Here is a 26312-nt window from a genome sequence, read left to right on the forward strand (position 1 = left end):
TTTCTCTTTTGGAAGAAAATATAGATAATTGCAGAAAGGGGAAGGATTATTGAATAAAACACAAAAATCATAAATCATTGATAACTTCAAATAGACTGAAATAAAAGACTTCTTTCAACAAACTATTCCATAAAGAAAACTAAAAGCCATAAATTAGGAGAAGATGTTTATTAAATATGTTACTGATAAAGGTTAACAATACAGCATATATAGAGAACTCTTAAAAATCAATTTCCTCGGGGCGCCAAGGATCGAATTCATTAATATTACTATAAGCATGGAAATGAATGAACCAAACTCATAAACCTCCACATAAATGATTTGATTAGATTAGACTAGATCTATAATGCTGAGTAAGAAAAAAACAAGTTACAGCTGATACACTATGGCTCCATTTCTATAAATTGGCAAAAACAAGCAAAACTAAACTATGTATTGTTCAGGGATAAATGTCTGTATGGTAAATTATAAAGATATAAGCATAGGAACTGGGTATTTACCCCAAAGATACAGATGTAGTGAAAAGAAGATACATCTGTACCCCAATGTTTATAGCAGCAATGGCCACGGTTGCCAAACTGTGGAAAGAACCAAGATGTCCTTCAATGGACGAATGGATAAGGAAGACGTGGTCCATATACACAATGGGGTATTATGCCTCCATCAGAAAGGATGAATACCCAACCTTTGTAGCAACATGGACGGGACTGGAAGAGATTATGCTGAGCGAAATAAGTCAAGCAGAGAGAGTCAAGTATCATATGGTTTCACTTATTTGTGGAGCATAACAAAGAACACGGAGGACATGGGGAGATGGAGAGGAGAGGGAGTTGAGGGAAACTGGAAGGGGAGATGAACCATGAGAGACTGTGGACTCTGAAAAACAACCTGAGGGTTTTGAAGGGGCGGGGGGGTGGGAGGTTGGGGAACCAGGTGGTGGGTAATAGGGAGGGCACGTATTGCATGGAGCACTGGGTGTGGTGCAAAACCCTGGGTGGCTCAGTGGGTTGAGCCGCTGCCTTCGGCTCAGGTCATGATCTCAGGGTCCTGGGATCGAGTCCCGCATCGGGCTCTCTGCTCAGCAGGGAGCCTGCTTCCCTCTCTCTCTCTCTGCTTGTGATCTCTCTCTGTCAAATAAATAAATAAAATCTTTTAAAAAAAAGAATTAAAAATTTTTTTAAAAAGATATAAGCATAGGAATGATAAAAAACAAATCCTAAGATTGTGGTTACTGGGGCACCTGACTGGCTCAGTTGGTTGAATGTGTGACTCTTGATCTCAGGGTTGTGAGTTCAAGCCTCACATTGGATGTAGAGTTTCCTTGGGGGTGTGGGGAGGATGGAGAGCAGAAGCAGAGAGAGAGAAGGGAAGACTTCCCCTTGTGGAGGTGAGGGCTGGAGCTGGCAGAAACCAGAGTTGGTGTTGCAGACTGGATTTCCTGCGAAGCCAACTGAGAGAGATGAGGGTGAAAGCAGCTAATCATCCGGGCTCTCCGGATCAGCACCTGCGAAAGGGAGGCAGCAGGGGGGGCAGGAGCAGGTGGGCTGGGAAGAGGGCGGCGGGCTCACGGAGGCCTCGGCTGACCCTTGGGGAGCACAGATGCTGGTATGGCTTTCCAGGGTTGTCCTGCACTACATGAAGGGGCGGGTCTCGAGCCTCCATCACTTTATGTGGGGGGTTGGCCCCCAGGGAAAGGGTGTGACCTTGGGCGTGGTGGCTCTCTTCAGCTGAGGGCAGTTTCTGGAAAGGGCGGAGGGCTGTGAGGTATCGGCCCACCCAACCGTGGTGGGAATGAGGCCTGGTTCTGAAGGGGGCTCTGGGGGTACCTCACAGCATCTGGGACAGACAGGCGTCATTAGAATATGAGACTCATTGGAGGAATGAATGTGGAAGATGAAGAGAGAGAGCTACCGATTTTTTACTCTGGAAAGGAGTGTTGGTTCCTGAGCTAGGAAGAAGAGGAGGAAGAGGTTAGAGAGATGGAAATCCAAAATGATTACGAGAAGGGCGTAGAGGGGGTAGAGGCGATAATGAGGTGGGTAGTCTGACACGGGAACAGCAGTGACAGCAGCATTTGGACAGCACCGTTCAGCTTACTGGAGCTTCCATGTCCATTCATAGCATTTGCCCTCACAAAAACCCTGCGAGGTATTATCATGCCCATTTAACAAATGAGCAGTCTGGGGCTCAGGCTAAATGATGTGCCCATAAGATCACAGAGGATTAGGCACCTGGCTGGCTCAGTCCGAGGAGCGTGTGACTTGATCTCAGGGTCCTGAGTTCAAGTCCCACATTGGGTGCAGAGATTACTTAAAATAAATAAATTTTTTTAAAGAAAAGATCACAGGGATGGGACGCCTGGGTGGCTCAGTGGGTTAAGGCCTCTGCCTTCGGCTCAGGTCATGATCTCGGGGTCCTGGGATTGAGCCCTGCATCAGGCTCTCTGCTGGTCAGAGAGACTGTTTCCTCCTCTCTCTCTGCCTGCCTCTCTGCCTACTTGTGATCTCTCTGTTAAATAAATGAATAAAATCTTAAAAAAAAAAAAAAAAGATCACAGGGGTGCTCAGGTGGCTCAGTCCTTAAGCATCTGCCTTCAGCTCAGGTCATGATCCCAAGGTCCTGGAATGGAGCCCCTCACCAGGCTCCCTGCTCAGCAGACTGCTTCTCCCTCTCCCTTTGCCCCTCCCCCTCTATGCTCTCTCTGTGTCAAATAAATACATAAAATCTTTTTTAAAAAAGAAGTTCTCAGAATAATAATAGTAATTGATTGATTGATTAAAAAAATCACAGAGCATGGTCTTGACAACAGCTGTCCTCACTCCTCATCTTGACAAAAGCTTTCAGATATACTTTGGCTCTTACTGGTCTGTGGGCAAGAGATAGCCTGCGTTTGCCTTTCGAAAGTCACATCCTGAACCTTTAGTTTCTTGGCAGGATTAGCTGGATTTCATTTCTTCTGTGATGGTTCCCTGTGATCCTTCTAGAAGAGACTAATAATTTGCATATGATAGCTACAAAGAAAAAAAGAAGGCATTTCTAAGTCAGTTTTTCATTTTGAGGACATTTAGCATCCAGGTACAAATGTACTGCCTTCCCCGAAATAAAACATTAATTCTCTCTCCAAGATAGGATACCAGTTAGATCATTAAAATACATCCGATTTGGGCAGCCTGAACCTATTTGGTTCACCCTGTTAAGCGTCGACTCTTGGTTTTGTAAGGACCTTTTTTATATTTCTATTTTAGCCGGAGGACCCTTAAACTGTCTCTGCTCCCCTTCCCCGAGGGGACTTAAAAACAAGTCCTGGAAACCAGCTCTAGGTGTGGAGGCCAAGAAAAACAAGACTGTACCCACCTCGAGTCTAGCCCTGACATAAGTACAGCCATCTTGGCAAAGCAAAAGCTGGCACCTTGCACTGTAAGAGTGGGTTAGCATAAGAATGGCCATCCTGAAGGCCGGGAAGCCATTTTACTGAGCATCCCTAAAAGGCCATACTGGGGATGTGACTTGAGATAAGAGGAACTAGCTAAAACCTGAAAAAGCAACTTAAGCATATACCACCAGGGCGCTTAGGCGGTAGTGCCTTAGGGACCAGATGTTAATTTAAAAAAAAAAAAAAAAGTTAACTTGCAGAGATCACAACAATCCTGCAAGACAGGAATCTCCCTAGGTTTACAAATGTCCTAGTGATTTACAACAAAGAAGCCATCTTCTCAATAGCCCAATTTCCAGAGACAAATAGCTCAGTTCCTTGAGGCCTAAGGTCGCCCTCCCCACCATAAAACTGAAGGAGGCTGAGGCAGAGGGAAATGTAAATAAAGTTCAATTTTTTCTAAACCTAAATCTCACTTAACCGCCAGGGTGACACCGGGAAGGCAAAAAGTTAAACAAAGTTAAACTGTCAAAGTGGGGCGCAAGATATGTATGTAGCTATGAAAAAGTGCCTTGAAAATGCTATATAAACCCTTGGCTTTGAATGCTCGGGTTCCTTGTTGAAACCGCTGCGCCAGGCAGATACTTGGACCCCAGCTAGCTGGAAATAAACCTCGCTGCGTGATTGCATTATTGAGAGTGTTCTCTGTCTCATTGAGGGGTGGTCGACTCCGTACCCTAACAGTTTCAGCTCAGGTCATGATGTTAAGGTCCTGAGATTAGCCCTGAGTTGGACTCTGTGCTCAGTGATGTGTCTGCCAGAGATTATCTCCCTCTCCCTCTACTCCTCCTGCTCACTTGCTCTCTCTCTCTCTCTCAAATACATAAATAAAATCTTTTTTTTTAGTATTTTATTTATGTATTTGACAGAGAGAGATCACAAGTAGGCAGAGAGGCAGGCAGATCGGGGGGGGGGGGGGGTGGTGGTGGTGGTGGAGGGGGAAGCAGGCTCCCCACCGGGCAGAGAGCGCGGCTTGATCCCAGGACCCCAGAATCATGACCTAAACTGAAGGCAGAGGCCTTAACCTGCTGCGCCGCCCAGGCGTCCCCATAAATAAAATCTATACAAATCAAATCAAATCTTTGAAATCCATCCTACAAGAACCAAACCTCGGTGAACTGAGATGAGGAAATGCATTTACCCTACTTCCTGCCACTCACTCTTCTAAATAAAACACTGGGAATTCCCTTTTACGGGGTGAGATCTATTTCATGATCTCAACCACAAGTCAATGGGCCCTAGGGTTCAGATAGTAGAACCAACCTGTGGCTCAATCGGAGTTTCCAGAATTACTTAAATACTGGCCTTTCCTCTGCCATGAACTGAAAGGAACTTTCCCCAGGGACTGAATTGGCGACTCTATTTGCAATTATGGACTAAAGGCTGATTCCTGGCCAAGCCGAGATGGTGAACTGAAAGGATGCTGGAAGCACGTGGATGTGGTCCTATTTTCCTGACAGTTGCCCAAGTCAAACATTTACTTGAAATTTTAACTGCCTCCAAGGCAGGAATTTCTAAAATGTTAGAAGCAGCTTCCCTATTAATGCTTTTGCACTTTTCAGGTCTTTTGACTTTAAAAAGCTTGTGATTCTTTGCTAGGTGATTAAAACCCATTTGGAATTAAATACAGTTGCCCTGATCGCGTCAAAAATGATGAAGTTGCTTCCTAGAGCGTAGTTTACTGTTGGGTTTTTTTAAATTGATTTGTACTGCCATCTAGTGGTACGTTTCTTTGCAAATTTCAACACCTTAATAGTGCATTTCCGTCAGTCCAGTGTGTTACCCTTAAAAACATTGTAGAATCAAGGGTTTATGCTTGCAGATATAGAGAGAACTCGTCCTCTGTGAGCATAAAAGTCCTATCATATACCTTATAGACTAACAAAAAATTTTTAACATAAATATGGAAAGGAGCTCCCAACAGAGATCCTCTTAAACCACAGAGGCTCCTAGAATTAACTTTTTTTTTTACTTTTATCTTTAATTTTTACCATAATTATCCCACATAAGCTGTTTCTTTCTTCTAGATAAATAAATACAATTCTGGCTGATTAATTTAATGGTCACTCCACTTGGAAAGGCAGAACTGTATAAAGATTGAACACACAAGAAGGAACACAATGCTGTGTAGGCTCAAATCCTAGCTCAGAACTTGCAATCTGGGTGCCCTTGGACTAGTTATGAGACAGCTACATGCCTCAGTTTCATAATCTGTAAAACAGGGATAATCATCAAATCTACCTCAGAGAGTAGTGTAAGAGACACTACACTCAGCCCAGAAACTAGCACGAAGTAAGGGCTCAGTGAAAACACAAGTTTCGATACATCCGTAGATCTCTGGGAGCCTAATTTGCATAGCCCCTCAGGATGCCGGGATAGCAGAAGAGCCCCTGTTGTATTCCATTTGCTTCCGAGATCAGATGAGATCGGGCGCGTTCAGGGTGGTATGGCCGTAGACTGTATTCCATTTGCAAATAGGTCTTTAGAAACAACAGGACCCATGGTCAGGTCTCTGGATACTAGAAACACCATATGTTCCAGCAATTCTAGATAAATACCTACAAGAGTTGAAAACAGAGACTCAAACGAGTATTTATATTCTGAAACTCACCACAGTACTATTCACGATAGCTAAAGATGAGAACAACCCAGAAGTCCATCAGCAGATGAATGGATAAATAAAGTGAGATTTATACATACAATGGAATATTATTCAGCCTTTAAAAAGAATGAAATTCTAACATGTGCTAACCACGCACGTCGATGAAGCTTGGAAACATTGTGCTAAGTGAAATAAGTCAGACAGAAAAGAGTGAAGGTGTGATTCCACCATATATAAAGTACCTGAAATATGCAAATTCACAGAGACACAAAGTGGCATAATGATTACCAAGGGCTGGAGGATTGAGGAATGGGGAGTTACTGTCATTAGAGTTTTAATTTGGAATGATGAGAAAGTTCTGGATCGGAAGTAGTGGTGACAGTTGCCCAACAATGTGAATGTGTTGAATGCCCCTGAAACTGTAAGCTTAACAATGGTGAAAATGGTAGCTTGTATGTTATACGTATTTTACCACAATGAACAAAATAGGCAGGGCCAGAGACCCGGCCACACAGTCCTCCTCCTCAGTCTTTAACCTCATTCCATACACAGGACAGGGATCCTAAGCGGCGGGCACCAGCACCTCAAAGGAGGTCCCACAGCCTCTGACTCTGCCCCTCCATACACACGCGCACACGGGGGCATGCACGCACGCACACGCACTCACGCATGAACACACATACAGGCACACACACGCTATCACGCATGAACACACATACAGGCACACACACAGGTATCTTTCCACGTTACCTTCTGACCCTTGGAATGAGGACCAACAAGCAGCGCTGCAGAATCCTGGAAAGTCGCGGGCGCTTGTGTGACAGACTTTAACCTGGGTCCTTTTCCCCTGAGGCTATCTTGGCCTAGGAAACCGGAGTTAGGCTTTTTTTTTTTTTTTTTAAGATTTATTTATTTGTTAGAGAGAGAGAGAGACTGTGAGCAGGGGGATGGGCAGAGGGAGAGAATTTCAAGAGGACTCCCCACCACCGTGAGCCCTAACGGGGGCTCTACAGCAGCACCCATGAGATCACGACCGGAGCCCTTACAGTTTTAAAAAGTACAAAAGCAGGAGTGCCTGGGTGGCTCAATTGGTTAAGTGTCTGCCTTTGGCTCAGGTCCTGATCCCAGAGTTCTGGGATCGAGTCCCCCATCAGGCTCCCCATCGGGGTCCCTGCTCAGCGAGAAGTCGGCTTCCCCCTTTCCCTCCATGCCACCCCTCCCCCCCGCTTGCGCATGCGCTCGCGCGCGCTCTCTCCTCTGAAATAACTGAATAAAATCTTCTTTTAAAAAAGTACAAAAGTAGGGGCACCTGGTTGGCTTGGTCAGTTAAACAACTGACTCTTGATCTCAGCTCTGCTCTCAATCTCAGGGTCATTGGGCTCGATGCGAGGTTTAGAGCCTATAAAATAAAAAATAAAATACAAGTACAAAAATATCCCCCCCAAAAAGTGACCATGATTCTAATTTTCATTTGTAGGCAAAGAGTAAGTGTGGACAATCTCGGTGCCTATTGATTAATGCTGAGAAACAGCTGAAGTGAACCAGTGAAGCAAAAGATAACCCAGATCCAGAAACAGCTGCGGCGCTTCCCCCCCAGTGAGGGCTGGACGTGCAGGAGACAGCCCGGCAGACGGAGAGCTGAAAACCTGCTCCTCTACGCTTCACGCTCAGAGTAAGTAACTGCGTGTGCGAAAGGAGCCAAAAAGGCGCTTGCCCCAAACCCTACCAAGAAACGGTGTGCTTGGAAAAACAGTTCTGGCCCAGCATTTTATGACGGGGTACCCATTTTTTCAGAGTATCATCCACAATGTACTGGTCGTCTATTTTCGGTGTATTGGGAGGATCATATCTATCTATTGCCGTGTGACAAGTTACCCCAAAACTTGGTGACTTCAAACAATAATCATTATATGTCGCTGTCACATTCTCTGTGGGTCAGGAATTCAAACGGCATAGCGGGGATGGCTCATCTCAGCTCCCGGATGTGTGGGACCACAGCCGCAAGCTTGCAGGCGGGAGGCCGAGCTCACCCGAAGCCTTGCTCGCTCACATGTCTGCTGGTTGGTGCTGCCTGTTGACTGAGAGCCCGCTGGAGTTTTGGAGACCAGCCCCCTGTTTAGAAATTCTGGTTCCACCCCTCTCTGGGCAAATAGCACCACCTCTCTGAGCCTCAGGCTTCTCACGAGCTAAAATGGAGATAACACTTACTCTAAAGTTGTGTACGGATCGAAGGATAACAGAATAGAGAATGTCCCTCTTTGCAACATTTTAAAGCTAGAGTTAAGAATTCCCTCAGACTGGGACGCTTGGGTGGCTCAGTCAGTTAAGCATCTGACTCTTGGTTTTGGCTCAGATCGTAATCTCAGGGTCGTGAGATTGAGCCGAGTGTCAGGCTCTGCGCTGGGTGTGGGGAATGCTTAAGAGTCTCTCTTCCCCCTTCCTCTGCCCCTCCCCCAGCCACTTGCACACATGCACACACTCTCTCTCACTCTCTTTCTCCGTAAGGAAAAAAAAAATTCCCTCAGAACAAAGAGTTCTTTGACAGTAGTAATAAGTGATAATTGCACATCCAGCATTATAACAGTAATAATAACAATAATAGTAATAACAACAACAACAATAATAATATCTTATTTCACACCAGGCTTCATGCTGAGCACTTAAATTTCAGGTACAAACCTCTTGTACTATTCAGCTGTATTTTTATTCTTTCTATAGATATGTTAGAAAGAGTGTGGCATTAAGACTAGCACATTATTTATGCTTAAGTTCTGTTTTATAAGGGCACCTGGCTGGCTCAGTCAGTAGAGCATGCAACTGGTGATCTTGGAGTCAGGAGTTTGAGCCCCATTGAATGTAGAGTTTACTTTAAAAAATAAATAGGGCCACCTGGATGGCTCAGTCAGTTGAATGTCCAACTCTTGGTTTCTGCTTGGGTCGTGATCTCCTGGGCTGTGGGATGGAGCCCCACATCGGACTCTCTGCTCAGTGGGAAGTCGGCTTAAGGATTCTCTCCTCTGCCCTGCCCCCCATGACTCGCACACTAGCGTGCTCTCTCTTTGAAATAAATAAATAAATAAAGCTTTAAAATAAAAATTTGTTTTATAGAAATAATATTTTTTGAAGATTTTATTTATTTGAGAGCTAGAACAAGCAGGGGAGGGGCAAAGGGATTGGGAGAAGGAGGTTCTGCTCTGAGCAGGAGCCGGAGATGTGGGGACTCCGGGATCATGACCTATTTGAATCAAAAGCAGATGCTTAACCTACTGAGCCATCCAGGTGCCTCTAGCAATTATACTTTAAAAAACCCTATATCCTGGGTGCCTGAGTGGCTCGGTCGGTTAAGTGTCTGCCTTAGGTTCAGGTCGTGATCTGAGGGCCCTATGATAGAGCCCCACATTGGGCTCCCTGCTCAGTGGGCAGCCTGCTTCTCCTTCTCCCACTTCCCCCTGCTTGTGTTTCCTCTCTCACTGTCTCTCCCTCTGTCAAATAAATAAAGTCTTAAAAAAAAAAAACCCCTATATGTTTATCATGTAAGAAAGTAGTTAAATTATTAAATAAATCACACAATGTATTTCAGTTGGTTCATATATATATATATATACACACACACACACATAATCATTTAATAACCCATATATTTGTGTGTGTGTGTTTTAAGTAGGCTCCACACTCAACCCAGGGCTTGAACTCAGGACCCTGAGACCTAGAGTCACACACTCTATCAAGTAAGCCAGACAAGTGCGCCTATTCAGTAACCCACAGACAAGTATTTATGGGGTACCCATTATACCCAAGATATTGCCCTAGGTACTGCAAGGTATGAAAAATAGTCTAATGAATTGTCTTTGTCTTCAAGGAATTTACAGACTTCTTAAGCGAAATAACATGAAAACCTAAACACTATAAGATAATGCTGTAAGTGAAGTTGCAAGGAAGGAAATAACTAAATAACACAGCAAACCAGATTGGCTTTGAAGGTATCTGGACCTTAATCTCAGATTTGCTATTTTTTAGCTTTGTGGATTTAGGATTTAGGCAAAATTACTTACCCGTCTGCCTTAATATCCTCATCTGTAAAATTGAGCTAATGAGGCATTTGTTACTGAGATATCTCACAGGGTTGTTGTAAGGACTGAAATATATATGTATATACTTATATAATGTTATATATATATATATATATATATATATATATATATATATATATATATATACACACACACACAGGGTCTGATATAGAAGGGATGCTCCATTTCTAAATATAGGTTACAGGCTATTAAGAAGAAAGAAATAGGGGCGCCTGGGTGGCTCAGTCAGTTGAGCATCTGCCTTTGGCTCAGGTTATGATCTTGGGGTCCTAGGGTCAAGTCCACATTGGGCGCCTTGCTCAGCAGGGAGCCCGCTTCTCCCCCTCCCTCTGCCTGCTGCTCCCCCTACTTGTGTTCTCTCTCACTGTCAAATAAATAAGTAAAATCTTAAAAAAAAAAAAAAAAAGAAGAAGAAGAAGAAAGAAAGAAACCAGGCTGGAATATGAATTGTGCTGGGAGATACAAAGAAAGTGGTTTTTCATCTGGCCTTAAGACCAAGCCAGCTTTAAACTATCTGGAAGGAAATGGGCCTGGCTGGCCCAGCTGGAGGAGGGTGCAGCCCTTGATCTTGGGACAGTGAGTTCAAACCCCACACTGGGTGCAGAGATTACAAAAATAAATAAATAAATAAACTTTTAAAAATAAAATTAATGATCTGGGAGGAGAAAGGAAGGGTGAGGTAGGAGAACCCAGCATGATCTGAGCATTCGCAGGAACTAGACGGATAGCTTTGACATCGGCCTGCCACCAATAACGATTCCACGCCCTGTAATAAGGAATCTTAGAACAGATCCGAATAACGGCTGACCCCGTGTCATTGATCAGCCCACTTAGTCCTCACAACAATGCTATGAGGTAGTAATGGTACCAACCAATTCTACAGAGAAAAAAAAACTGAGGCTCAGGGTTTAAATAATGTGCCCAAGGTCTTGTGGTTACTGAGCAGGAGAGCTGGGCCTGAGCCCCTCCCCTCCACCCCAAACCTTAGTCTCACTCCAGACCCTGGGCTCTTAACTGCTGTGTTAAGCTTTTCACTGGGTAATCAATGACCCATTGTTCACTCGCCTCAACATTTTCCCACGCCTAGCCAAATCCCAAGACAACAGAACAGAAATCTCTTAGGGAAGGTAATTTTAAATGAGCTCAAGTTAATATTAAGCCAACAAAACATTATCTGAATATGTCCCAAAGTAATGACTCTTAATCTTAAGGGGTCAGGGACCCCTTTGAAAATCTTACAGCAATTAAGTTCCCTCTTCCTAGAAATGTGTACATATATACACATATATAAAGTGTGCACAGAATTTCAGGGATTTCCCAAAGCCCAGGGAGGAACCCTAAGTTAACACCTCTTTTTTTTTTTTTTTAAGATTTTATCCATTATTTGACAGAGACAGCAGGCAAGAGAACACAAGCAGGGGGAGTAGGAGAGGGAGAAGTAGGCTTCCGGCAGGGAGCCTGATGCAGGGCTCAATCCCAGGACCCTGGGATCATTACTTGAGCGGAAGGCAGACACCCAATGACTGAGCCACCCAGGTGCCCCTCTAAGTTAACACCTCTTGACCTCACAATTTGCATAGGAGATTAAGGCCCCTGAAGTGCACATGGCCTGGATAGAGAGGGATTTCACATACATATCCCGATGACTTCATCAGTAGAGGTAATCAAGGGTGCTGGGGCAGGAAGCAGCTCTGCCTACATACATGTTCAAACCACAGACTTTCTCTTCAACCACATACATTTCATTGAATAAGGATCTGAGTTCTTGGCAAGCCTCCCGGTGTGGGGCTGCTGACGTTTCTGTTCTGCAACTGGAAAGGGAGCAGGCCAAGGGTCGAGCCTTCTGGAGGAAGCCTGAGTGGCCAGATGGTGTTGCTCCTGCCCCACATACACGCCAGGTACCACTGGCAGCTGGAGTGGGGAGAAGCCACTTCCAGCCAAGGGACCAGGAAAAAGCCACAATCAACCCATCTCCAGGTGCATCCTTGAACAGTCTGGCCCCAGAGGGCTGGGGCCAAGTCAAAAGCATGATACATCATTTCTCTCCCCCAGCTCTGCGTTAAGCAGTAGTGTCTTTCTCCTCGCTAATTTTCTTTTGTGCAACAAACAAAACACAATGTGGTATAACATTAAAGAATGAGGTTAGGGGACAGATGTAGGTTCATATCCTAGTTTTACCACTTAAGGCTACTTCCTTAGTACCTCTGAACCTCTGGTTCCTATCCTAGAAAAGGCAGACACTCGAGTTTATAGTCCAGAATTGTTCAGATGACAAATAATAATACGATAAATTCCAGGCACTTATTAAGCACTCAATAAGCAGCCGCAATCGGACCTCATGGTGTTTCTGGCTATCAAATTTCCACTGAGATTAATAGTCCCCTTTGATGGGTGTGTTTAAGTCCTTGAGAATCAAGAGCTATTGTAATCTCCAGGAAATAGAAATGATCCATCAATCCTAAACCCTATCGGTCAGAAGCTGTAACTGCTTCCTTTGATTTCTCACCATTCCCGGCACAGAGCTGGGTGACAATTAAATGCTGCCAAGTACATACGGGCCAGAGGTTACTCTCAGAGAGCAAGGATCACCTTAGAAAATTAACAAGAAGGCAGACTTCCTGTTCACTGTCAGAAGACAGGATCAATGTTAAATCATGATTACACTAAAGAGTGCTCTGGGCAGAAGAGGCTTGGTCCTCTCAAGTTTTCTTCAATCCTTTAGTTCCCTGAAAGGAGCTGGCTGCAAAGCACCTTGGAGGAGCTCTTCATTTCTTAACTTGGAGGTAAAGCAAAGGCCTTGGAGAAATCAGCTGGATTTATTTATATCCTGTATCCTTAAAGCAAACAAAGAAGAATTTGAGGGACACCTGGCTGGCTCAGTCAGGAGAGCATGAAACTTTTGATCTCAGGGTCGTAAGTTCCCACTCCACACTGGGGATAGAGATGACTAAAAATAATAAAAATAATAAACTTTAAAAAAATTGAAGAGGGTTTACAGCAAAAGAGACAATAGACTTGAGAAAATAGAACCCAGGATTAAAGAAAAAAGGAGAAGCAGATGTAATGCCCCTAAAATGTATCACAGTTACAAATTTGACTCTACGCTTCTTGAATAAAACGGGAGACAGTAAGTTCCCTGGCTCTCATCAGAAAAGATATTAAATGCTGGGATGCCTGACTGGCTTGATTGGAAGAGCATGTGGCTCTTGCTATCAGGGTCGTGAGTTTGAGCCCCATGATGAGGGTAGAGGTTACATTAATAACTGAAAATTAAAAAAAAAAAGGGGGGGCGCCTAGGTGGCTCAGTGGGTTAAAGCCTCTGCCTTCAGCTCAGGTCCTGGGATCGAGCCCCGCATCAGGCTCTCTGCTCAGCAGGGACCCTGCTTCCTCCTCTCTCTCTGCCTGCCTCTCTGCCTACTTGAGATCTCTGTCTGTCAAATAAATAAATAAATAAAATCTTTAAAAAAAAAGGGGGGGGGAGAAAATGCCAGTTTGTAGGGGGAGACACAACTCTTTACTGGCACTCAATTCTGGTGACATTTTCTCATATCCTGCAGTCACACCAGGTCCTGTCCTCAGCAACCACTTTGTGGCTTCGAGTCTTCAAAAAGTCAGTATCAAAAAAAAAAAAAAAGTCAGTATCAGGGCGCCTGGATGGCTCGGTTGGTTAAGCGTCTGCCTTTAGCTCAAGTCATGATCCCAGAGTCCTGGGATCGAGCCCTACATTGGGGTCCCTGCTCAGCGGGGACACTGCTTCCTCTTCTCCCTCTGCTCCCTACTCATGCTTGCCCTCTCTCTCTCTCTCTAGTGCTCTCTCTCAAATAAATAAATAAATAAAATCTTTTTTTAAAAAGTCACTATCACGAAAATCAAAGGTGTGAGAACATGTTCAGGATAAAAGATACAAGATACTGAAGAGACAAACATTTTCAATATGTGTGTCTTGGTTGGTGAAGAAATTTGAATATGGGCTCTGAGGTGACATAGGGAATTATTGCTAGGTACGATAACGGCATTTTGGTGGTGTAATGGATCCCTTTTTCCCCTTCATTTACTTTTGGGAATGTATCTGGAAGTATTTAGAGGTGACTTGGAAATGGTTCCAAAAACAGACAGATACGTATCAAGGGAATGATATCTTACAAAATGTTAACCAACCTTTCGCAATAAGAAGTGAGAAAAGGAAGGCGCAGGGAGAATGCCTCAGGGGGGTGTGTACCCTACACGTGCCAGAGAGAAAAGCCTGCAGGGTTCCCTGGGCACGCCAGACTGGGAGGAATGAGACGGACAGAGTTAGGCTGGAGCCCCTGTACCTCAGAGTGTAACTATATGTGGAGCTAGGGTCAAAAGTGAGATCATTAGGCAGGACCTTCATCTAATGTGTCTGGTTTCCTTACACAAAGAGGACATTGGGACACAGACCCATACAGGGAGTGATGTGAAGACACAGGGAGAAGACAGCCATCGACAAGCCAAGGAGAGAGGCGCAGGACAGAACCATCCCTCAGGGTCCTCAGAAGGAATCTATTCTGCTGACATCTTTTTTTTTTTTTTTTTTAAAGATTTTATTTATTTATTTGACAGAGAGATCACAAGTAGATAGAGAGGCAGGCAGAGAGAGAGAGAGGGAAGCAGGCTCTGCTCAGCAGAGAGCCCGATGCGGGACTCGATCCCAGGACCCCGAGATCATGACCTGAGCCGAAGGCAGCGGCTTAACCCACTGAGCCACCCAGGCGCCCTTCTGCTGACATCTTGATCTCAAACTCTGAACCTCCAAAAACAAAACAAAACAAAAACAAAAAAGAACTTCTAGCCTCCAGAACTATGAGAAAATAACTTTTTTAAGATTTTATGTATTTATTTGAGAGAGAGAGAGAGGGAACAAGAAAGAGTGAGAAGGAACGGGTAGAAGAGAAGAGGTGGGGGGAAAGCAGACTCCTCACTGAGCAGGAAGCCTGACCTGGGGCTCGATCCGGGGACCCCGAGATCATGACCTGAGCTGAAGGCAGATGCTTAACCAACTAAGCCACCCAGGTGCCCTGAGAAAATAAATTCCTGTTGCTTGGGCCAGCGCTAGCAAACTAATACAGCACTCCCGGATTTATCACCAAAGCCCAGGGTCTTATCCCATTTACCCATGAGGCCCTGACAACCTGGCAAACAGAGCTTTGAGTCATCAAAAAGCAGTTGCCCTATGTAGGCTGGGACACACACACACACACACACACACACACACACACACACACTCTCCCAGATCCCAGAGCACTGCACATCTGAACAGCTACAATCCAAGTCTGACACATACCGGTCCCCTCCTTTCCTAAGTGCTTTCTGGTCTCTCTGTCTTAAAAATTAAGAAGCATGTGTGTGTGCACGTGTGTGTGCACGCGCGTGCGCACACGTATACCCATTGGAGAAGAGGGAATCTAGCTCGAAAAACCCTGAAGCTAACATTTCTTTGCACTAATTGATCGTTGGTATCTAGCACTTAGAATTACAATTGATGTTCACTTGGGTGCTCTGCTGCCATACTTGATTGTTAAAATATTCATGTAACTTGACACTTGGTGATAGAATAGCATCACAGTGCTCTGGGAACCTGGGTGGCTCAGTTGGTTAAGCAACTGCTTTAGGCTCAAGTCCTCATCCTGGAGTCCCGGGATCAAGTCTCGCATCAGGCTCCCTGCTTGGTGGGGAGCCTGCTTCTCCCTCTGACCCTCCCCCGCCCCATGCTCTCTTTCTCTCATTCTCTCTCAACTTAATAAATAAAATCGTTAAAAAAAAAAAAAAAATAGCATCACCGTCCTCATCACCCCAGTCCCTCTCTGGAAATTCCGCATGATCCAGCAGCTAACAGCTAACGATCAAGGCCTCACACCCAAAGGCCCTCGAGAACCTGCTCCCACAGTCTTGCCCTCTATTCCAGGAAGACAGACGCTGTCTCTGCCCTTGCTAGTTGTGACGTGCTTTTCAAGTTCATCCCTGCTTCCTATGCTCTTCAGCACTGCCCTCTAAATTCTTTAGGATGAGTACTTCACAGCAACTCCAAAGCATATACTGCTCATATTTCCTTTTACAGAAGAATCTGAAGCCCAGAGAAACTAAGTAATTAGCCCAAGCCACAGGCAGAGCTGGAAACCACTGCTCCCTATTTTCTGACTGTCTCCCGTTTGGACTGGTAGGTCAGAATTATTTTATCTTTAGAAGAGAGAGAGGAAAAAACAAAACAAAACAAAAAAGACCAGCAGCCATAAAGAGTTCGGAGGCTGCGGCCCCAGGGTCCTGGAGAGTCTGGGTGTCCTCAGGGTTCCCCTTTTCTCCAGGTACGATCGCCCCCTGTGAAAGCACAGGTGCTAGTTCACAGTAAAGATTCACAAGGAACAAGCAGTCTGCAACCAAACAGCTTTCTAAAGCTCTGACAGAAGCTTCTGGAACTCCAGAGGGCCCCTCACCTGCAGGGATGGTATCCCTTGGAGGGTCAGGCAGGAGGGAGCAGGTGGGGATGACCCATTTAACCTTGCAAAGCAGCAGCAGAAGTCTGCATAGCTGTCCGAGGACCCCCGTTCCCAGCCCCCACCCCCAGGCCTCTCAGGGGATTACAGCCCGGGGACCCTGCACTTCAGTCCCTAACCCTCGCTCTGACCAAGCAACACCAGGAGGGAGGCCCTCCTCCTTTCACCTTCGACCTTGCCCGTGATTTCCTGGTGACCTTCTAACTTTACTCTTGCCTTTCTCATGGCACTTAACCCCTGAATGACCTGCAGACTCTCACCCTAAAAACCAGGCCTGCTAACCAGCTGGCGTGGATACAATAGGGCTCGGGGAGCAAAGTCATGGTACTGAAACCAGAAGAAAACATATTCATGAGAGGAGCAGCTGGCAGCTGGAAAACAGAAGGAGAGAGAAAGGAAGGCCTGTTCCTACCTCTTACGGGATGCGATTAAGTGGGGATTTCAGAGCAAGAGTCACTAGACCTGCCTAAGAAACCCCTCTCCTAATGAAGGCAGTGATGCCCATCACGGCTCCCCCGGGGTTCCCAGCAGGGCTCAGAGGCGAAATCCCCTCGCAGGAGCTTTGAGACAGAAAGCGGTGGGGGCGGGGAGCAGACTGCCATGGGTGGTGGAGATGCTCCTCATCTAATTCTTCCCTGCAATGAAACCCGGAAGAAATCTTCCTGTGGGCGTGTGTTATTGTTAAATAGTGTTATTCACTTTAGAATTTCACAAGTAATATGTTTTCATTGAAGAAAAAAATTTAAAGAAGAAAAATAATGTAAAACAGTTTTTAAAAATACAAGAGAGAAAAGTTGCCCAGAACACTACCAGGACGTAACTACTGCCAACATTTAATATACCTCTGCTTCTCACACACAGAGTAACTAGATGCTGCGCTATGTGCCCTTAAGAGCAGATGGTGAACGCTTTTCCAGGTCAGGATAGCAGCTTCGGCCACCTCCCGTCTAGTGGCCACTATGTGTTTCTTTCTTTTTTTTTTTTTTTAAGATTATTTATTTATTTATTTATTTGACAGAGAGAGATCACAAGTAGATAGAGAGGCAGGCAGAGAGAGAGAGAGAGGGAAGCAGGCTCCCTGCTGAGCAGAGAGCCCGATGTGGGACTCGATCCCAGGACCCCGAGATCATGACCTGAGCCGAAGGCAGCGGCTTAACCCACTGAGCCACCCAGGCGCCCCCACTATGTGTTTCTTTCTTTCCTTCTCTCTCTTTCTTTCTCCTTCCTTCCTTCCTTTCAAGATTTTATTTCTAAGTAATCTCTACACCCAACATAGGGCTTGAACTCTCAACCCTGAGATGGAGAGTCCCCGACTGAGCCAGCCAGGAGCCCCTCACCGCGTGCTTCTTTATATGGATGAAAGACAAGGGTTTAAGCCAATTCCCTGCTGTGGTGCTTTTGGATCCTTGCCGGATGGAATTTAAATTCTTTTATGAAGCAGCAGACACAGACTAGCGGAGGTGACGTCCTGGCCTATTCAAGTTCTCAAAGAGGCCACCTGCGCCACTCCCTGTCTAACTACTCCGCATTTTGTACACGGTGCTCCCTCACAATCCCCCTCAGATCCCGTCCAGGTTAGCCATGCCAGGACCATGTCTTGTAGGGGCCGTGGTAGCATCATCTCTTACTTTGGCTTTCCCCTCTCAGCCCTTGGAGATAACAGATCACCAAAAAGGGCGGTTTTAGCTAGATCTTTTTTCCAGAATCCTGTATTTTTTTTATTAGTGGACAGTGACTTCCGGATCACACTGTTGGCATCTCTCTGCCCACATCAGAGTTTCTGGCTGATCAGAGGAAGGCCCCTGGAACTGGCTGGCAAGGGCTTTAAATGCTCCTGCAGGGAGAGGAGTTGGAGACAGTACACAGAGGAAGACACCAAGCAGGGAACGCGTGAACGCTTGCACACACACGCACACGTACACATAGAGGCATGCACACACAAGGGCACACAAGACACAAGCACACACAGGCACACACACATAGGCACACACCTCAGCATGCACACACACGTACAGGCACACATACACACACGTACAGGCACACACAAACACATACAGGAGCACACAGAGATGCTCCAGGCCCTTTGCAATACAAAATGAGAAGCTTCCTTAAGGAGACAAAAGTTGTATGTTATGCATTTCAGAGGGAGAAAAAGCAGACCGCGGGACTACCAGCCAGAGTCTGCTTTGCCCCCGCAGAAGGGACACCCGTTTGGGAGGCATCCTGCGGCTGCCGGGCCAGCTTAGGGCTGTGACTACGTTGTCAGTATAAATTTCACACCGTGGCAACCTCTTCTTTTTTTCTAGTCTCCGTGAGATGCTGTAAGATCTCTCCCTGTCTCACTTCCTCATTGTGGATTAAGAACGCCTTTGAGACACCCCTGAGCCTTTAAATGACTAAGACACCGCCTCTGAGGTCAAGAGAGCTGGGGTGGGAGTCCGGGGAGGCCACTCCTGCTTTGGGTACTCCTCCCCTTAACCGGCCCAGGGCTGGAAGCCGCTCCCCCCCGCCCATCTGGCAGGGAGTGCCCGAAGGCAGCGGAGAGCCACACCCTTGACTTCCCAGTTCCCTTCCCTTCGTTGTAGCCACCCTCTCCAGAGGTCACAGACTCGAAAACGGAAGCCCCCTTTGTCTTTTCTTCCCTGGTCTCTCCTACATCTAAGCAGCTCTCTTGTCAAGCTCTGTGGGGTCTTTCTTCCCACTTCACTGCTCCCATTTCTTGCTTTGCATTTCTTGCTTTTCATTTCCATAGTGATCTCCCTAACTGGGGCCTGTCCCCTCCCCTTGGACTGACGACCCAGCCTCCTCCGGTGCGTCCTCACCGCTCCCACTCCACCATGTTAACTCCTCTCAGCCCATGCTCACCACCAGACTAAGAACCCTAACAGGTGATGTGCATTATGTTGGCCTCCTGCTAGAAAATTCTCAGTGAGTCCCCATGGCCTGGCCGAAAGAGCCCACCACAGCGAGGCTTTGTCCTGCCCTCTGGCCCTTTTCTTATCTGGCTGCTTCCATCCCTCTCCCAGATGTGCTGAGCCATTCAGTCTTCCCTGAGATGCTCATCTTTCCCTGGAATCCCACCCTGGAATGCCTCACTCCCAAGCCTTTGAGACACCCCTGAGCCTTTAAATGCCTCACCTCTGTCATCTTTGTCTTTGGAGTCAGAATGACCATTCAAAGCAAATCTCCACGAATCTTACTTATCTCTCAACCACAAGAAAGCGCTCCCTCTTCCGTGGCTTTATTCTTTGTACCTTTCACGGCCCTGTATTTTATTATCTGCTTCATGTCTTATCTCTCCACTTGGACTACATTTCCTGAAGGGCGGAGGCTGAGTTTTGCTGGTCACCGTAGCTCCTGCAGCCCCGGGAAAATCTTAGTTTCTAGGAGATGGCTCAGTAATTACCGGCGATTAACCTGGCAGCTCTCTCGGATACACTACACCCTTGAAGACGTGGTCCCTGGCCCTGGAAGGCTCAAAGGCTCACCCACCTCCTGGATTCCCCCAGGCCTGACAGCAGATGCCTACACTTGCAAAAAAAAGCAAGTTTAGGCTGGTGTTCGGGACTGAACTGGGCGCCTCCCCCAATCCATATGTTGAAGTCCTAATCCTCAGTGTGGCCTTATTTGGAGATAGAGTCTTTGCCAAGGGGATCAAGTTAAATGAGGTCATTAGGGGTCCTTACAGGAAGGAGACTTGTGGGCCCACAGACCGACTTGCGGAGAGCTAAAATGAATGTGAGGATCCAGGAAGAATATCATCCACAAGCCGAGGAGCTCCGGAGGCTACCAGAAGCTGGGAGGGAGGCCTGGAACAGATGCTTCCCTCACCGCTCTTAGAAGGCACCAACCACACCGACACTGTGCTTATCCAGCTTCTAGCTCCCAGACGGTGAGACCGTCAGTGTCTGGTGTTCTGAGCCGGCCGGTGTGTGATGCTGTGTTAGCGAAGCCCCAGGAAACTCCTAAGAAATACGAGGTGGGCAAAGCCAGGTCTCTGAGATCCACTGAGCAGAGAGGAGCCCTTGCCAGCAGCCAGGCAGAACTGGCTGTCCAGCCTCTGAGGGCAAGGCCAGAAGTTGGCCCGCCTGACACAGCTCTTTGAAGAGCGTGTTTTTGCTTCTGCGTGTGGGCAGGGGAGGGCAGGCCTGGGGATGGGGGCCGGAAGCCCTGCTGAAAGGCAGAACCTCCTTCCAGACTCTAAGTGCTTCCAGCCAAACTGTTTTAAAATGAACACACACACACACACACACACACACACACACACACACACACACACGTCTTAAACTCTGCGGAGCAGCTTTGCTCTTCCCTGGAAACTCCTCCCTAATTACCCCCTTCCACTGTGGCTCCCAGGGCGCCCCTCCTCCTCAGCAGGGGGCCAGGGGATGTGGAAATGCCTTTCCTCCAGACTCTTAAGGGGGCATTTCCTGAGCCCTCCTCACCCAAAATAACGTCTTCCCACCCCTGGGGAGCCCCGACAGACACGCTAATGATACCGAGGCTGATTCCATATAATTAGTTTTAGTTCAGTGTAAGGGCTCCCCCTTAGCAGACCAGAACACCAAGGCCTGGCGGGCCCTGCGGTAAAGCTCCCTGCTGGCAGAAAACGGAAGCCCGAGCTTCAGCCCTTCTCGAGTCAGTCCGGAGCCCTCCGGTAGTGAGGCAGCAGGCAGGAAAAGGTGAGACCCAAGTTTCCATTTTTGCGGAGATCACGCTCAGGCGCTGAGAGGTTAAGAAACTTGCCCAAGGACACACAGCCAGTAAGAAAAGGGAAAGACTGCAAGGGAGTGCCTGAGGGGCCGCTGAGAGATTGTGAGGAGGGGAACCCTGAGGGTTGGCCGGCATTAAGCTGGCGGCAGGGAGACCAAGGGAGAATGGGCAGATTTGAGATAGATTCTCAGGGAGAAGTAGTCGGTGTGAGTTGTATGTGAGGAGCAGTAAGGAGGAGGGAGAAAGGACGCCCCCAGGCATCTGGGGCCTGGGAGCATTTGGGGTCACAGGGCTGAGGGAAGATTTGGGGTCTTCCTGGGTCACAGGAAGAAGGCCCAGATGTAATGTTCAAGCCCTCACTTTTCCTTTTACTGACTGAGATGTCCGGAAGTTATGTCACCTCTCAGGACTCCGTTTCCTCGGCTAGCAAACGGGAAAAACAGAACCTCTCCTAACAGAGTTGTCAGGATAAAGAAATAGGATGAGGTTTTAGGATCCAGAAACATTCCTGGCCTCCCCTCTCTTGTCATTTCCCAGGGCTGCCCCATCAAGGAATAGCTCATGGGGCTTGTTTCTTCCTGGGAGGCACATCAAAGCGATGTGCAAGTGGGATGGCTTCTCTCTCCCAGGGAGGCTGCCTCACAGGGTCACAGTCCGTTCTCACCCGCGCACCTGGGCCAGAGCCACAAAGCCAAGAAATTCCCACAATGTCAGACGAGTGCTGGGCAGAGATCCAGGAGGTGGGGTCCATCTGGGCTCCTCTCTGCCCACCCCATGGGACAGGGTTCCTTGTGCAAGGCCCCCAGATGCACAGCCACATACTTTCAGGGAAAAACTCACCCCCCTCTCAAAGTCTTCACCAAGTGAGGGCAGAACCCCCCCAAACCTGCCCTATGCCAGGAGTGATACATCATATTCTGAGAATGACGCCCTCTGGAGTTGTGTGTCAAGAGCTCCGTGAACTAAAATGAGAGTGGGTTCCTCAGCTCTGGGCAAAATTTAAGTGAGGGGGGGTGTTGAAACTCAGTTATCAAGATAAACGACATTTGGATGTAATCATTTCAAAATTTGAAAGTAATGCAAAATAATCCACAATAGACAAAGTGTCAAAAATTTTTAAAGATTACATTAAAATATTATTACTTTTGATGACTGAGTTATTTTTGGCACCCCCCCCCCCTTAAATTCTGGTCTGGAGGAGTACCTCACTAACCTTCTAAGCCTTTCTCCCAAGAGTCAAGTTGGGGTCTCTAACGTGTTGGCCTTGCACTGCCTGTAGTTGGCGAGAGCCAGCTTCAAGGAGGTTAGTAAGATGGTAATTGGTCTGGGGGCCCATTTGCCTCTCTCAGAAAGTCAGGCAAACAGATCGGCAGGGGGCCAAGTCTATTGTTCCAAAGCTTCCACAGACCTTGAACAGCCCTCTGGCTCTGCGGTCTGCTGATCAGAGGTGCAAAGGTTTATGAACAATCCAAGGCCTTTGATATGGTTGCCAACACCCATATTTTCCATTCTGGGAACAATGCCAGGGAGCCACGGAGGGCCACAGCCACCCTCCCCCACCCAACTGAGGAAGTGTCTGCTGGTTGCCAGTGGGAACAGGTCCTGGGAGAGCAAGGGTCAGAAGGACAGAGGAGTCTTTCTTATCCTGGCTGCCAGCCCTTTCCCTCTGGTACATACTGACATCTCCACCCCTTTCGCACTTCCAGAACCTGTGCCCGTCTTTTACCTTTTGTCTTCCTTGGCAAAAGCAATTTCTTTTTTCAGAAAACTCAAAAAAAAGAGGGGCTCCGGGGCGGCTCGGTCAGTTAAGCGTCAGCCTTGGGCTCTAGCCGTGATCCCAGCGTGCTGGGATCAAGCCCAGCCTCAGTCTCCCTGCTGCGCGGGGCGGGGTAATATTTGCTGTTCCCTCTCCCTCTGTCCCTTCCCACCCGCCCCACCCCCAATCATGCTCTCTCTTTCTCACAAATAAGTAAATCAAATCTTAAAAAAAAAAAAAAAAAAAAAAAGGAAAATGCACCAAAGAGTGAGCAACCTCGTTACACAAGCAGGCAGACACAACCTCAAGTTCCCCTAACTGACGCCTCTTGAACTCTCTTGTGAAGAACCGGGGCGTCAAATTCGTCCACAAAGTCCCTTTGGGGGATCCACCACCTGCGGATACCCCCCAGAAAGGTAGTTATCTGGGCTAATTTGACTGCTGTTTTGGAGGAATGCAGGTGAACAAAAGGTGGTTTCCACTAGGCAAAATGTTTTTTCCACTTCCTGTTCTTTGCTCGTTTGTCTTGTTCCGGCGTTAAACCGCTGAGTTTCGGAATCAGATGAAACTTATCAGAAGTCAAGGCCTGCCCCAAGTTCTCCATCGACCCCGTACCCTGATAACTAAACCAAAGGGCAGGCGTTTGCAGTGAGGCAGAACTGACTGTTCTGAGTCAGACTCTTAGGACAGTGCCTGGATTTCTTGAGAATGTGTCTTCCTAAGGCTGCCCTAATGGAGCTGTGGCTCTCTTCTGGGGAAGACCGCGCCCGGCTTCACTTCCTCCCGCCCCAGCCGGGATGGAGGTCGGGGGGGGGGGGGGGGGGGAGGGAGGGAGCCGGGAGAGCCCCGCGAGCAAGCAGAGCCCCGCCCCGCGGCTTGCATCACTCTCCCGGAAACCGGAAACGGAAGTGTGGGCGCCTGTTTTGTTGCTGTGGCAACACAGGCCGCGGGGCCTCGAACCTCGCAAGACTCCGCCCGTTAAACGAGGGGAAGTTTGAAGCATCTTGTGTCCCCGGGGACGGGACCTTCCTCAGTCCGGGGAGAGGCCAGCGTCCAAAGACGTCGGTGACGCAGAGGAAGCCAGGGGAGGCAGTGGGTGGCTGGTCATCACTGACTCGCGGTCGCAGATCTCCGAGCGGCCGGGCGACCCCTCACATCCCCGGTAAAGGAACCGGAGGTCGGAAAGCGCTGGTTCCCGGCCCCTCTGCCGGGGCGTGGCAAAGCCGGGTGCACCGCCCGCCCGCGCTCCCGGGCTCTCCTCCCACCCAGCCCTCCACCGAGACCGCGCAGCCCTCGTTCTTCAGCGCAGGGGCCAAACGGGGTCTGCTTAGTTTCCTCATCTGAGAGAAGCGTAGTCTTCGGATGAATTCTTATTAGGATTAAATGAGGTAATAGTGCGGGAATCCAAGAGGGTATAATAAAGGGCACCTCTCATTCCTTACAAAGCTCTGAGATGGGCAAGAAGAAACGCAACATACAAGATCGAAATTAGTAAGTTTATCGCTGATCGGTTTTATATTGGAGTCAGTGGTTTGTATTTGAAGGGACGTGCACAGAGCTAGGCAGGTACCCACACGGGCCGAGACAGGCCTCTGGACAGGGGACTGTCCCTGTAAACCATGGAGAACAAAGCCCATAGCGTGTTCAGGAGGCCAGCTGCCAAGGCGGAGAAGAGAGGGGCTGAGCTATGCATCCGGGATTCCTTCTCCAGGACTCACCACTGAGAAGTGGCTGCTCCCCTCCACTCCAAGGGAGGAGTGAGTGCGTCAAGGAGTAAAAGGTCAGAAAGCTTAGGCTAGAAGAGCTTCCTCTGTGTGGAAGGGAACATCGGGGCCGAGGAATAAGTTTTTTCAACCCTAATAAATAAGCACTAGTACTTGGTACAATAGTAAGTGCTCAATAAAAGTTGGCTGTTACTTTTATCATTCTGGCTTCCCAACTAGTCATACCCAAGACTGGTTTACCTTCACCAGGGGGACTTCTCTGTGTCTCCCCTTATTAGATGTGTGACATCAGCGATGTTACTCTCCCTAAGCCTGTGTCCTCCTGTGTAATAATACTTGGAAAACTATATGACTTCAGTGTAAAGCACTTAAGCACAACACCGGAACATAGGAAGTATTCAATGAATGGTGACAGTTGCTGTTATAAAAAGGAGTAGGGAGTCCAAAGCAAAATCATTGCAAAATTAAGACAGCGACGAGATTGATTTCGAAGGCACGTGTGAAGGAAAGGATGGCTACTACCCATCAGAATTAGAGCAATTGCTCCTGTGGGATCCACAATCCAGACACCTGATGGGGAAGCCCTGGGAGTACTGCCAAACCCTTTGGGCTTTTCCGCATCACTTTCCCTAAAATGAGGAAAAACGCAATCTGGTGTTCACCCGAGGAAGGTGATGACAGCGTGGAGGCTGTGAGCACCTTGGGGAAGGAAGACGAAGTGATGTTTTATGTGGGGATCAAGATGGCTTGAGCGAGTCACAGAATGGAAGAGTCCCTGTCTGAGCTCCTGAAGGGTAGATACTGAGGCTGTTGTACTCCTTGCACTGTTGTTAGTCCGTCACTGTGGTGAGTAGCACATAACACATATTTATTCAATATTTGCTGAATAAGTAAGTGAATGGTTCTAGTTGCTCTGCACACCAGCCACGAGGAGATAGTGCTTAAGAGGCTGAGGTCTTTTTTTCAACATCTAAGTCCTGCTAAACCAGAAGCATTTGTATAATCCCTGATTTTGGTCTTGCTTAAAGGAGGAGGGAAGGAGGAGGAGGTAATCCACAGAACTATAGATTCCTGATTTATTTTTTTTTCCTTCGAAAGCCCAGTGGATATTATTTTGAATGTGGGAACTTGAGTTACACATGCTAAAGATTTCCTATGCAAAGTGAGATGAGAAAAAGTGGAAATGTAAATATCTTGGCAAGGCGGGTCATCTGTAGAAATAGCCCACTTTGAGACAGGGATGGATGTAGGACCTTGGAAGATTTAATCAAATTTCTTTCTAAAGTCTTAGACACCCTGGGGTCCCTGGGTGGCTCTGTCGTTAAGCATCTGCCTTAGGCTCAGGTCATGATCCCGGGGTCATGGGATTGAGCACCACATGGGGCTCCGTGCTCAGCGGGAAGCCTGCTTCTCCCTCTTCCACTCCCCCTGCTTGTGTTCCGTCTTTCTCTGTCTCTCTCTCTGTGTCAAATAAATAAATA

The sequence above is a fragment of the Meles meles genome, chromosome 10 (genome assembly GCF_922984935.1).
Source record: "Meles meles chromosome 10, mMelMel3.1 paternal haplotype, whole genome shotgun sequence".
Taxonomy (NCBI): Eukaryota; Metazoa; Chordata; class Mammalia; order Carnivora; family Mustelidae; genus Meles; species Meles meles.